This window comes from Ambystoma mexicanum, chromosome 8 (assembly GCF_040938575.1).
Source record: "Ambystoma mexicanum isolate Mex_15411 chromosome 8, UKY_AmexF1_1, whole genome shotgun sequence".
Taxonomy (NCBI): domain Eukaryota; kingdom Metazoa; phylum Chordata; class Amphibia; order Caudata; family Ambystomatidae; genus Ambystoma; species Ambystoma mexicanum.
In genome coordinates, this window is record NC_090929.1 from 524,652,663 (window position 1) to 524,667,634 (window position 14,972).

The following is a 14,972-nucleotide window of genomic DNA, read 5'->3' on the forward strand; positions in this document are numbered from 1 at the left end:
CGGTTAGGTATACAAATGCGTCTTTAATGCCTTCCTGAATATATCTAAATGGCGTGATGCTCCGAATATCCAAAGGCAGTAAGTTCCATAAAATGCGCCCATATATCGAAAAATGTTTGCCACCCCTATAGACGCATCTAGATGGTGGAATCACTTCAGTGCTTGTCAAGGGTTCGTAAATGGCGCTTAGGCTTATAATAAACCTTCCTGCAAGACATGTAGCTTGGAGCTAGGTTATTAAGGCATTTAAATACCTAGCATAGGATTTTGTGGACATCCTCTGCTTGACTGGAAGCCAGTAGAGTGATCTGCGCATTGCAGATTTAGTTGCATTTTTGATTGCTTTAAATATCAATCAAATGTTATCATGTTGCGTCCTATGAAGGCAATTAATTTATCAGGCATACCCGCACGTGTACTGTTCACGTAGTCAGCCTTACATTGACTAGCGATCTGACTGCAACCTCATGGTCTTTTTGGGGTATAAATGGGGGTTGTGTGTCTAGGGCGACCTAACTTACCCTCTCCCCAGAACCACAGTCCAGACTGCCTTCCCCAAGCCTGAGGAAAAACACTCCAGTTCCTGGACTGGGGATCAAATGGATGGTCTGGTGTTGGCATGCCATCTACGAGACCCTCTACCTGGGCTGACCTTCTAATGTACGTCCCTAAGGCATGCAGTTTAGTCTTCCATGACTTTTCTCCTGTTGCCAATGCCTATACTGGGTTGGTCACCTGCCATTTCCCAGTAATCAAGAAAATCCCAGAGCCGCTTGCAGTGGGGCTGGAAGGGAAAGTATTCTTGTGTTGGCTTCCTGCTTTTCTAGTTCTCCGTTCTGTTCTGATTTAACCGTGTATCTGGTGCCATTGGTGTGCTCAGTGATAGTTGGGAACTGACATTCATGCATGGGGCTGGGGCTAAGTGATATTGGCTTTGCTAGTAGATTGCAATTGGACATTTCACTCTGCATTTGTCTGTCTGGGATGGCTCTCCTTCTCGTTTCAACAGCATGTGCTCTATCACTCTACACCAGTCCTTTCCGCTACCTAGACCTGCAGTCTCCAGTTTGCCAAGGACCTCAGTCTTGGCTGTCTCATTCTTCTTCACATTTTCCAGGCCTGCAGAAAAGAGCTGAGGGACAGGGAATACAATGGAAATTCTGACAGTGGCAGTACTTTTAAAAGACCTTCTGCATGGGCTGACCTGTCACATGAACCATCACATGAGACTTGCAGTCAAGACTGACACCCTCCATGTATTTCTGCCGCCTTAAATCCTGAGAGAATTATTCACTTCCTTGCATGTTTCACCCTACCCCCTGTACAGTCCCGCCCTTTCCTTAGTTCTTGCTAGATTTACTGCGGTTGATTTGAGCATAATCATACTAATTTGTGAGACTACCAGGTCACAAAATGCAGCATGCAAATTCATCCTGGTGCCATTTGGAGAACGCTTTTCCCCGTCCTAATATTCCTTCATTCGCTCTATGAGGGACAGAGAATTGTCTTCAAGGCTGTGCGTCACCTTCACAGCTATCCAAGGGCTGAAATGCAATGCCTTGCAGGAACTCCTTTTACACCTTCTTCATAGCCATCTTAGGTACCCATCCCATTGTTCGCAGAACAACCAACTCCTAGTAAGAAAATAACAGATTAAGCCATCCCTCCAGAAAAGGTGCTTATTGGGCCTTTTACGCACAGAAGAACACGTTACTTAATAACTGTAACATTCTTTTGATTGGATGTTCCTCCCGCATATTCTTCATTTTAGATATCTTGTCTCCCAGCTTTGCTGCTTCCGAAAAAGTTTTTCACCAGAGGGAGCTGTATTCAAGACCGCGGAGTCGTAGTCCCTCGAGGGCTGCAGTCGAGCGTCAACGTCATCTGCTGTATAAAGGGCTCAAGCAGCGACCGTTACCTCAGTTCTGTTTTTACGGTGTTCACGGTCGCATCAGCTGATCAGGCTTTAAAGTCCTCAGGCTCTTAAGGAAGTTCGAGTGCAACTGGCGCAAACTGTATGGAGGGGTATGCTGGGAGGGTCGATGAGGAATACGTGGGAGGAACATTCAATCGAAAGAATGTTGCAGTTGGTAACTAACTTGTTCTTAGAATGGATTGTGTCCTCCCACATATTCCTTATCTTAGATAGGCTCCCAAAGCAGTAAGAATTTGGAGGAGGGAATACCAGAAAATTCAATTATGGACTGAATGAAGGACCGCTTTAGCAAAGAGTCCTCCTTGATATGAAGTAGAGTCCAAGCAGTAATGCTTCACAAAGGTGTGCATTGATGGCTGCAGCACAAATATCCTGCACCGGGACACCCCTCTGAAGAGCCGTGGAAGTTGCCATGCCCCTGGTTTAATGAGCCCTTAATCCATCTGGAGGCTCTTTTTCAGCCAATTTTATAGCACTCTGAAATTGCTAGAATTATCCATCTGGATAGGGTTTGTTTAGACACTCCAAGGCCCAATTTGTGTCCAGTATACCCAACAAATAGTTGGTCACATTGTCTAAGATTTGCCAATCTGGAAATGTAGAAACTGAGAGTCCTTTTTGGGTCCAGTCTATCTAACTTTTCCTCTTCTTTACTAGCGTGAGGAGGAGGATAAAAAGATGGTAAGGGTAATTTTCTGTCAAAGATGGAAATCAGAGATTATTTTAGGCAAGAAAGATGGTTTGACTTTTAGAATAACTTGTCTCTATGGAAAATGATGTGAGGAGGCTTACAAGAAAGTGCCTGCAACACACTTACCCTGCGTGCTGATGTTATAGCCACCAACACAATTGTTTTAAGAGTGAGTAGTCTTAATGGGCAAGAATGTAAAGGTTCAAAAGGGGCACACATGAGAAATTTTAACACTAAATTCAAATCCCAGATGGGCACCTGAAAAGGTGTCGGAGGGTACACATTTGTTAGCGCTTTCAAGAATTGAATGACTAAGGGCATTTTAAAATAGGACACCTCTTCCAAGGAACTCTTAAAGATAGATAGCGCTGCCAGATATCCTTTTATAGTGCCAACTTGGAGCCCCAAATTGGCCAAGTGTAAGAGGAAAAAGTACTGTTGGAGTATTACATAAAAATGAATCCACATTCTTATTCCTGCACCAGGTACTAAACTTGTTCCAAAAACACTGGTCCCAATCCTTATCTCAGCCTCTCAGAAACCATGCATGAACACTGAGTATCTTGACTCTGGATGGAGAACCCGACCTTTCTCTTGCAAGAGAAGATCCACTCTTTGTGTAAGATGTATTGGAGGGCAGATGGACATGTCCAGAAGTTCCGGGTACCACGTCCTCCTGGCCCAATCCAGGACAATTGGGATCATGGTTTTTCTAAACTTTCTCAACTTCCTGATTACCTGAGGAATCAGGGAGACTGGTGGAAACGCGTAGAGGATTGGAAATACCGAGTCCACCATGAACAGATCTCCTAGAGCTCCTCTTGGAGGAAATTCCCTTGAGCAGTATAGTTTGCACTTCCGGTTGGCACCAGTCACGAACAGATCCACTTGAGGGGTTCCCCAAAGGGTGAAGATCCCTTGAAGGACTTCTGAGTTAGCTCCCATTCATGGGAGACTGTGCTCTGCCTGCTCAGAGCGTCTGCCACTGTGTTCAGCTCTCCGGCTGGGTGAACTGCCGATAGAGAGATTCCTTCTTGCATTGCCCAGAACCAAAGCTGCATTGCCTCTCTGCACAGTGGGAGTGATCCTACGCCTCCTCTTTTGTTGAGGTAGTACATGGCCACTGTGTTGTCCGTCATTAGCATGACATTCTTTCCCTGTACAGAGGGAAGAAAGGCCTTCAGCGCTAGTCTGATTGCCCTCAGCACCAAAAGGTTGATGTGTAGTTTGGACTTCAATGGAAACAAACGACCGCTGATTGTCAGATCGTTGGTGTGTGCCCCCCAGCCTGAGGCATCTGTCACTATGGTTATCTCCGGCCATGGTTGCCAAAAAGGTTCCCCCTTGAGGATATTTTCTTTGCAAGTCCCCCAGAGATCTTGAGCCACTTTGGCCAGGATTTACAGACAATCTGACATCTCCCCGAAAATTAGGACCACTGAGTCCTGAGGGTCCATTGAAGGGATCTCATTCTCAATCTGGCCTCTGGCACCAGAAAAATGCAGGATGCCATGAGGCCTAGCAACTTTAGAAAGTGGAATGCCGGTAGATGTTGGGCATTTTGAAACTTTGTTACCATCTGAAGAATGTGATGAGCTCTCTCCTTGGCAGGTGAGGCTTTCCCTGAGGAAGTATCCAGGGCTGCTCTGATGAATTGGAGTCTTCGGCTTGGAATCATTTGTGACTTCTTGTATTTGAGGGAGAAGCCCAGTCTGTGTAAGAGCTGAATCACGATGGTATTCCCAACATCATTGAGTATGCCCTAATAGTGCCAGCGTGTTAAAGTTGAATCTAAAAAGTGCGCCCTAACAGCATCACTGTGTTAAAGTTGAACATAGAAAGTGCGCCCTAATAGCGACACTGTGTTAAAGCTGAACTTAGAAAGCATGCCCGAATAGCGTCACTGTATTAGAGTTAAATTAAGATGGTATTCCCAACATCATTGAATATGCCCTAATAGCGTCACTGTATTAGAGTTGAATTAAGATGGTATTCCCAACATCATTGATTGTACCTGATCGCATACACTTTACTGATTACCACAATATCACACTACTACGCTTACTCTCTCCTATTCACCACCATTCAACTAGAACACAGCAGTACTATGACACATTTGGTAAAGCTGTTCTCATACTAACATGACTCATCAACCTACCCATCATCCTAATAAAACACAGCTAGCCAGCACACACAGGCTATCTTAGGTGTCTCCTCAGGCCTCACAAAGCCAGAACTCAGTCTAGATGTCAACCCTCCAGACTGAACACATTCAACTGATCTCCTCAGCACCACACCTACCGCTAAGAAGCAGCTATCATGCAACAACCTCACCAGCTGCACACATACCTGGTGCGCCCACACACTTTATGACTCTCTCTCTCTCAACTGACTTGAACTGCGGTTCCCAAGGGCGTTCAACCTACCAGCGCTTTGAGATCATACCAATGATAAATAAGGCGCTATACAAATGCAAAATAACATAACATAACATATAATCGTGTCCAATTTTGCGAACCACGACTTCTGCCGCATATGCATTTATTCATTTATTTTGTTTATTTATAACGCGCACCGAGCCCTGCGGCATCTGGGTGCATTTCTGAAATGTGCATATGATACAAGATACATTAATTACAGTTACATGGACACATTACAGGTATAAATGATACAAGACACAATACTTACAGATACATATGATACATTTCATACAGTCAGATTAATACATACATTATTATAGGCATCTTGGTGGACACTATTGCACATTGATCCTCATGGGCCAAATGCACCAGTGTTTGTATCATGGGTCTTGGCATAGCAATCTTCTTTTATCGCAGAAGAATACTATTTTTATTCACCTGCACATATTCTTGTATGAGCTTCAGAGTTTTAGGATCTTGAGGATCAATTCCGCCAGTACATGTCCTATAGTCAGAAACAGGCTGCCATTGCTAGGACGTTAGAGTGGAACCCATTGAAAGCAGGTGGATTAGCTTTAGAGCTAGTTAGTGGCCTAGAAATCTGCCCTATGTAGCTGATTTACTATTCAGATATCAAAGGGCAAAGGTACTAACTTCCGTTTAGCTGATGCCTGGAAATGAAATGTGCCAGATTATGGCCTTGTACGGCTTATGAATGAATTCTAAAGCGACTGGACTGGAGTCAAACCCCTGCTCTGAATATGCCTCTACCTATCACTGCTCAGACTCTTGTGGACCACGATGAGAGTGTGATAACCTGTAACTTTGGTGAAATCTTTCCTATAAACAGATAAATGTGTGATGTTAACAGGCCCACATGGCAACAACAAGACTCTCCTTCTCCACTCGGGGACATGCTGTAACATCTGTAAATCTCCTGCTGGCAACACAATATTTGTTTGCATTATGTCAGCTCGGGAACTGTGTTGAGTCAGAATTACACCTACCCTGACAGTACTGGAATCCAGAGACATGTATGAGCACACATCTTGCGCACAATAGGACATGGAGTCAGCACTTGAAAGAATATGTTTTATGTCTATGGAAGCGTGTTGACATACAAATGTCCAAATTAACACTTGTTCTTGTGTTGCCAATTATCAGACTCGGCAACAATCTAAGCAAAGTCCTGAATAAAACACAGAGAGCTGCCATTACAAGAACGGTGTGCAACTCCAAAGATGCCCAGGAGCTGGTGCGGGGATGAGTGTATCTGCCTTTTCAAGATCTGCCAGCGTGCCATGTTTTAAAAAAAGTGGTAATAAAACTGAAGTGTGAGCTAAATGAATTCACATATTTAATGATGTCAGATCAAGTGGGGATTGCCTACAGCCATTCACATCTCCGCGTAAGATTCCTGTGTTATGCCAACGAGTAGTATGTCATTAATGTAGCATATATAGGTACTTCAAAATGTGACATCTGATACTATAGACCTCTTCCTAATTAACCTCTCCTTTATAGGAGAGCGCACAACAAAAAAGTGCAGATAAAACCAGATGCACAGCAAAAGTGGTGCTATATCTAGAGACTGGGTTGAGCTCCAGTTGATTGCAGCCTTTATTGAGTTCAATTCTGAAAATGCAGACGATGTATCATGTCATTTAATTCAGGAGCGACATGTCGTCTTCTCTGTTTAGCCTGATTAGGCTGCTGCCCAGCTTCGCATATGCACAATTTTTCACCAGCCATCTTTTAATTTTGCACGAGCACTATTAGTGAAACCCAAGGCGTGTAACCACTTGGGGTCTCAATGATGTGCTGAACTTGACTAGGGGCTCAAAAGAGGACTGGCACCTAAAGCTGGAGCGACAGTGTTATATAAGTGGGGTGAGGAAGAGAGTCCTACAGACACAATAGGACATGCATAAGTACAGAATCACAACCAGAAAAGAGTAGGGAATACAAGGGAGACAGACACACCTGGTGTCAACTGTACACAAAATGGTCTCAGAGTGTACCTGGATCTTAGGGACACTCTATCCTTCTGACCACCTCACTATAGCAGTGCCTCACTCCGATTGCTCATAAGAGCAGCAGGAGTGGACTTCTGTGACTGCTCCCTATGGCAGAAACTAGGAAACAATGCCCACCAGATGCAAACATGTATGCATCTGGCAGAACAGTGACTGCCTCCTGAAACGGGAAACAAGAAATAGCCCACAGTTATAAATGTAGCACAACAGATAACACACAGAGACGTTACAAATGGAAGAGGCAAAAGTGGATTGTAGGGCAACCCAGCATCTATTTATGTTTATGTATTTATTTACAAAGGTTATATAGCGCTTTTATTCAAAGCCCTGTACAACAAGACGATGCTAAAACACACAAATGAACATGGTTGACCGGTAACCAGGGAGGTATGTTCACAATGAGAACAGCGTAATTCTAAGAAGTTAAAGATTGGAGCAGATCAGTTTTTAAGCGTGTTTTAAAGAGGTGGAGAGTAGAGGATGAACACATGTCCACAGGGAGAGAATTCCAAAGTCTGGAAGCTAAAAGCTGGAATGAGCAAAACCTAGAGGGGGCACAAGGAGGACGAGGGACCGGCAGAAGGATTTGAGGGGCAGAACGAAGATCCCGAGATGGGTGATATAAAGAGATCAAGGAGCAAAGATGGGGAGGAGCCAGAGCATGAATGCCTTTGAAGACATGACAGAAGAACCTGAATTCACAGTGTCGTTTCATAATGAGCCATGGAAGATGTGACAGGAAGGGAGAAATGTTTGAGACGAGGGGAGGGCAGAAAAGAGTCATGACAGCAGAATGGAGAATTGAGCATAATGGTGGGAAAGTATAGCTCAGGAGGACAACGTAAAGAGAACAACAGTAGTTGAGGCATGTCAGTACAATGGTTTGTAAAAGTGTCCTTGCAGAGGTGGAGGTCAAAAGATGGAGAATGTTCCTGATGTTAAAGCGGTGGAAGTGACAGGATCAAACAGTGGTAGAAATGTGAAGCCGAAAAGCAGGAAAACATTTTTTCTTTTTTTTAGGGTTAAAACAGAGGAACCGAGAAGCCACCCATGATTTAATGGCAGAAAGACAAAAAGAAAGTTGCTGGTGAAGGAAGAACAGGAAACGAAAATCTGAGTGTCCTCTGCGTAAAGGTGAACCTGATAGCTAAGGGAGCCAAGGGGAATGTGTAAAGGGAAAATAAGAGAGGACCGAGAACAGAACCCTGGGGGATACAGAAATGCAGGTGATGAGGTTGAGAAGTAGACCCTTTCCACGAGGTATTGAAAAGATAAGAGGCGAACCATTGAAGGGCAGTGTCAGAGAATTGTGAAGAAGAAAGTGTGGAGAGGAGGGTAATGTGGCACACATTGTCAAAGGCAGCACTGAGGTCCAGTAAAACATGAATCAATTGCTGTTTGAATGATGAGTGTGAGGAATTTGACCATCCACATGGTTGGGGCGTGGGCTCACCTGGGCTTTTTTTAAATGTTTAAATAAATAGATGATGGAAGACCTACCTCAGGAAAATGTGTGTGCTTGATTGACACATTTTCCTACGCTAATACCACAACAAACGCATAGACCTGTGTACTCTGGCATGGACACAGCCTACAGGTACAGTCTGCTGCTATCATATTTAGTAGGAATGTGACAGCAGAGGAGGGCACAATGTCATTGCAAGGAGGAGAGGACAAGCTTCCCCCTGCCATTGTTAGCCTGATTAACTGACAAAGGTTCAATGGAACGGCCCTGTTGTTTTGTTAGGTCATGCAGCTGGTGGCAGCAATTAACATACCACAGGGGGGTACTTGGAACAGGCCCATATGGGACCTGGCTGCAGAGGATAAGAAAGGAGACAGGAAACCCAACAACCTTGAGGATTGCTATACCAGACCCTCTAAGGTCTGGTATACTGCACACCTCTCCGAACTTAAATTGGAACAACAGTATTTTTTAAAATCACCAGAACATGCCTTATCAGCAAAAACAGCATTGACTAATTATAAAAAGGCTATCTTCAGAGCTAAATCTAACTTCCTGGCAGAACAAATCACTGTTGCAGCAAATCATCCCCAAGAGCTATTTAAAAGAATTGCAAATTTTCTTAACCCTAAAATGAATACTCCAGTGAAGATTTCATCTGTAAACTATGTAAATGGGCTGAATACGTTCTTTAGAGAAAACATTTTGAACATTCTGAACAATACCAGGCTCCAAATAGAGCCAGATAACATAACCCCCTTGAATGCTGCTAATACAATTAAAGAAACGACTGGGTTAACGGAAAGTGTAACTACTGGGATTGCCCAGTTTAGCTTTAAGCAGGCATCAGAGGAGGACATTTTTAGCCATTTTTCACAAATAAAACCTACGAATGACTCACTTTTTTCCAATTCCTGCTTTAGTAGCCAAGCAAATATCATCAGAATTAACTCCATTTGTGACTGAGTTCGTAAATGCATCACTTACTCAGGGGGTGGTTCCAGACCCTTTGAAATTGTCAGTTGTCTCTCCACTGTTTAAAAAGGCTATTCTTCATCCTGAGGATTACAATAATTATCGTCCCATTGCAGGCCTCCCTTGGCCAGGGAAACCTTTGGAAAAAGTAGCCACAAGCCAGTTACAGAAATACATTGAAGGCAAGGGTCTTCGCCACCCTCTACAATCTGGTGTTCACCCCAAATTTGGGACGGAAACGGCATTGGAGGTGGTATGGGATGAGATGTTGCAGGCAGGGGATCTAGCTAAACTCTCCCTGTTTGTAATGCTCAACCTATCCGCTGCATTTGATACAGTGGACCACGGCATCTTGCTAGATCACATTAAGAATATAGTGAATGTAGATGCTTGTGCCTTGGATAAGTTCACCTCATTCCTTACAGGGCGTAAACAATGTGTACAGGTGGGAGGATTTATATCTGAAATCCTTTCTCAATGCTGCAGTGTGCCACAGGGGTCTGCACTTTCCCCTCTCTTAATTGATGTCTATCTTCGCCCACTAATGGATATTTTGGAGAAACACCATCTTAGATTCCACTCATATGCTGATGATACGCAGCTGTACATCAGACTTGATGATGTGGGAGACACTCTTGCTAAGGTAGGCAAATGCTTGGAGGAAATAGGGGTCTGGATTTATTTATTTATTTAAATGTTTATAAAGCGCCACATGCCCCCAGGCCTCAGAGCACACAGAAAAACAGTGACAAGACGCAGACACAGAAAGCAGGCGGGAGCTATGGATGAGCTGAGAGCTAAAGCCAGTTATTCTGGGCTAAGGTTGAAAAGGTGGGTTTGTATGGCCTTCTTAAAGAGAGAGTAGTTCTGTATTTGGCGTATGGCCGCTGTGAGCGCGTTCCATAGAGTAGGAGCCTGAGTGTCAAAGCTGGTGCCACCGAACCGGCCCATTTTGAATCTCGGCTGGATGAATACTGTGGCCGTGGTAGAGCGAAGATTCCTATTCTTAGGCCTGATCTTGATACGCTCTGATAGATAGGTGGGGCGGGTAAGAGACACACATTTATGAGCCAGAGTGAGCGCTTTGTGTGATATTCTTTTCCTTACAGGAAGCCAGTGTAGAGTTTTTCTGAAAGCGATAGTTTGAAAATGGTGTGCACAGCATTGTTCTGTGTGACTTGGAGTGCCTGTATGTTGGCAGCAGTAATGCCAGTCAGCAGACTATTGCAAAAGTCCAGTTTAGAATTTATCAACGTTGCGGACAACAAAGCACAGTTGTGATTTGTTATGAAAGGTCGGATGTATTGTATTAATTTGTTAATGAGTCCGCAGCTCGACTGGATATTGGATACATGAGACTTCATTGAGAGTTCGTCATCAAGAATAACGCCTAGCATTTTCACTTTTGTTGAGACTGTTATAACATGATCTGCGATCAAGAAGTTGGAATAGTCTGGTGTTAACTTGCTCCGAGTGCTCTTGGTGGCGAGGATCATGAGCTCCATTTTTTTGTTATTGAGATCTAAAGAATTACAGGCCATGCATTTCTGAATGGCACTGTAGATGTTATTGAGGGTTGCTGCAGCATTCTTGTAATGGCCACTGAGCTGAATGTCGTCTGCGTAATTTGTATATTGGACACCCAGGCTGTTCAGTAGATCAAAGAGTGGCCGAATATACAAGTTAAAAAGTAGTGGCGACAGGCAAGAGCCCTGTGGAACACCGCAGGTTTGAAGGATAGCAGAAGAGTGATTGTTGCCAACACAAACCCTCACTGCGTGTGGTCCTAAGAAGGAGGCGATCCATTTCAATGCCAAGGTTGTACAGCTTGCGACCTCTCCGAGCCTCATCACTAGAAGGGTGTGATCAACAAGATCAAAGGCTGCCAAGAGGTCTAATAGCAGCAGCAGGTACAAAATTGGCTACAACTCAACCCCAGAAAAACAGAGGTTATGTTGTTTGGACCTATACATCTATTGGAGGGGAAAAGTTGCCCACCTCCACACCTATTCCTGGGGTCCGGCCTTAAATATGTCACTAAGGTAAAAAATGTCAGATGTGCTTGGCAGAGTGATCTGGGCTGCAGTGGTCAAGTTTCAGCCAAAGTACAATCAGTCTTCTACAACATCTGTCTGCTACGTCAAGCACTTCCTTACGTACCTGGCACAAATTGTGCCTTGTTGTGGGTGTTTTAGTTAATTCCAAACTAGATTATTGCAATGGACTTTAAGGGAAAATCATAAATGGAAGATAAGTTAATTCTCAATGATACCAGTAAGAGCGTTATATGTACGGAAAGTTATACCTATATTAACATACAGAGGAGAAGCAGGTCTGAATCTATTGTGGAAGATGTGGGACAAACTCGAAAGCAGATTCTGGAAACCGGTCCTAAATCTGACTAGATGCCTTCCAATATCAGCTATAAGAGCTGAATTAGTCTTGCAATCTCTATACTCAGTCATATGCTGGAAATCAGTCAGTCTACTAAGAAAACCAATCCTAGATGAGCCAGTAATAGGATATAAAATCCTTGCAACTGAAGGAACTGGAAAAAGTGGAACTAAATCTGTGGAAAGAGAAATGGTGTAACTATCTTGCACGGATCAAGACAAATACAACAGAATAAATAGATAATCCTGAAAGAGTAAAAGGAAAACTGAAAAACCTTCATTGGTTGAACATGAGAGAAACCAAACTAGCATACCAATCAGTAAGGAACGTTGAAAGCGCCCATAGAAAAAGAGACACAATGCCTGATTATCTGATGTGATTCCCGAGTAAATTCCATAGAGACAAACTTCTACAGATAAGAATGAACTTATTTCTGACAAATGGTTTCCTATATACGAGAGGACGTCGAGGAGTTAACCAGGGGGATTGCAGATTCTGTAACTCAAAAGATACACTGGAAACAGTGAAACACTTACTGCTGGAATGTAAAGCAATAATTAATGAGAGAAATGATGTGCTGAGTAAATACTTAAGACAATTTACTCCCAAAACAGAGGAAGATTAGTGGAGTGAATTTCTTCATGGGAAAAACATAAGACTAACTTGTGCAGGAATAAACCTGATAGAAAAAATAATGACCAAGCTGGAATAAGGACAAAAGTGGAATCAGTAGAAACAAGGAGCTATAAACTGGACACTTATGAGTTTTAAAAATAGAGATAGACAACATGATTTGTGGAAAAGGTTTTATTGTATTAAACCAATTCACAATAATAAAAAAATAAATAAATAAAGACTCCAAGTTGGAGCTACGGCCAAACACATTTATAGCCTATAAAAAGCACAAAATGCAGGAGTAAGATTGGTATTTGGCATATCCAAAAAATAACTCAAGCTCAGGCCTCCACCGCTCCCTTCACTGGTTAGTGGTAGAGGACTGCATAAAAATGTAAGAGTGGGTGTTTAGTGTATAAATGTATCAATGGCCTGGCACCAAGCTACTTGATGAACAAACTCAATTTGTGCTATCGAGCTCGGGCTTTAAGGTTGGAAGACACATTTCTACTTACCACTCCTAGGACAAACTGTGTCTCAAGAGGAGACTGCAGATTCTCAGTTGCTGGCCAAGCCTGTGGAACAGTCTCCCATTGAATTTAAGGAGGGTTAATTACCTCTTGACCTTTAGAGCAGGTCTAAAGTCACATATTTTCAAATATGAGCTGTTTCTTTCCTACCCAGTGAATTTCAATGTTACTAATGTGTGTACAACTACATTTTTCTTTATTTAGTCTATCGTTCCATCTCTTCCAGAATTCTATTAAGTTTGCTGTGTGCACATTATAAATGATTCAAAATCAAAATCAAAATCACCTTTCATATGAAACTGTGTCCACCTGAATCCAGCTTCCACCCTCAGTATCAATGACGATGAATTGACATGTCTGGCCCTATCATGGCAGTAGGCCACCCCCACTAGTGGGACCCCATTCAAGGCAACAGGAAAAGTGCACATACATCAGGTCATGAATTTCACAGGCCTTGGAAGCATTCAGACCTGTTAAGTGCAAGGTAGAGTGTTGGGCGGGGGGAGCCCTATGATACCAGTACCAGTACCAATACATCCATAACAGTCAAAAGTGCATAACTATTAAGTGTAAGTACCACGTAAAACAGGTAGAGAGGAGACCATGATAGAGCACAGGGGGCAGGCAGCCTTATTCAAGCACAGGCTGTGTACCTCTGTGTCGCTAGCCTTTGATGAAGGCCTGTTCAGCATTGTGTTTGCAGTGTTTAGACCTGGCTCAACCGTCTGCAGGTTTGGGTTGTCTCCCTAAGTGGAACAAGCTGTGCAAAAACATCAATCTTCAGTGTTCCTGTGACCTACTGTTCCCAAGTGCATCTTTGCTGGACAGTGAACATCTAACATCTTTCAGTTGACGGCTTTGAAAGGGAGATCAAAGGACATGTACGAACTGATGGGAGCAAACATGGCGTGCATTCATGCACAGCCCACCCTATGCATATGGTCCCTAGTATAGGTATAGTGTTGCTTCATGTCATCTTGTTGTAATCTGGCTTTTCGTCCTGGACCCACCATTCAATCCACAGCCCAACTATTTTGCTATGGAAACTGCATCGGACAAGTCGGTCAAGCCATTGCTCTGCTCTAAAGAAATGTTATGTTAATAGTCTAATGAGCAGAATAGTAAAATAGGAAGAGCAACGATTGGGAATTATCAAAATATGGACACACTAGTACTAACTGTTATGGTATGTGTACTTCTGTGGAGAAGTATGGGATGTGGAGGATGTTGAACATGTAGGAACAACAATATAGGCATCTAAATGGTCTTGGTGAGTGTGGGAGTGATTTAAAATGCAGCCAGGAATGTATTTATTAAAGTATGAGTCATGGGGATTTAGGTAATGAAGATGGCATCACTGTGAAATGCACTGCATGCCTTTAACACTTACACTTTTAAACCGTTTTCTTTGCAACCAAAATCATACAAGAACAACATTGCACCAGAAGCCTCAGGACATGGGAGAAGATGTTTGAGTCTTGGTCTCTGTTTTTAGTATGTGAGTAGTATATCCACCCACCATTCCCTTGACAGAGCAGGTTTGCAGAAGTGAAGAGTACTGCAAGTACTCATCATTTCAGAGTTTGGGGAAGGTTGCAGCGCTAAAATGGCAATTCAGAAGTCCTCCATTCCTATGTGGAGAATTACAGATTTTCAATGTTGGCAATGAGGTTTTGTAAAATACTAAAAGTCTACAGACCATGTATGGGAAGATGAGTATATGGAATTTCAAAATTATACTTGTTTAAAACTGTGAGAGAGTGATAACAATAATGTGTAGAAATATGAACTTGAAATGTGTTGTTCCTCTTGATCAGTGGTCGAAGTGGGTGGGAGTGGTTGGGAGTGGAGCTCTTCTGCTTTTTAAAATTAAGTTTGACCATTCCTATACTTTTATTTTAAAAAGAAAC

General features: G+C 43.1%; 1 protein-coding gene across 1 annotated transcript in view; it reads right to left on the reverse strand.

The window, feature by feature from the left end:
- TTC34 (tetratricopeptide repeat domain 34) overlaps window positions 1–14,972 on the reverse strand; it is a 680,889-nt gene that overhangs the window by 433,412 nt on the left and 232,505 nt on the right. The gene's annotated exons all lie outside the window — the stretch shown is intronic.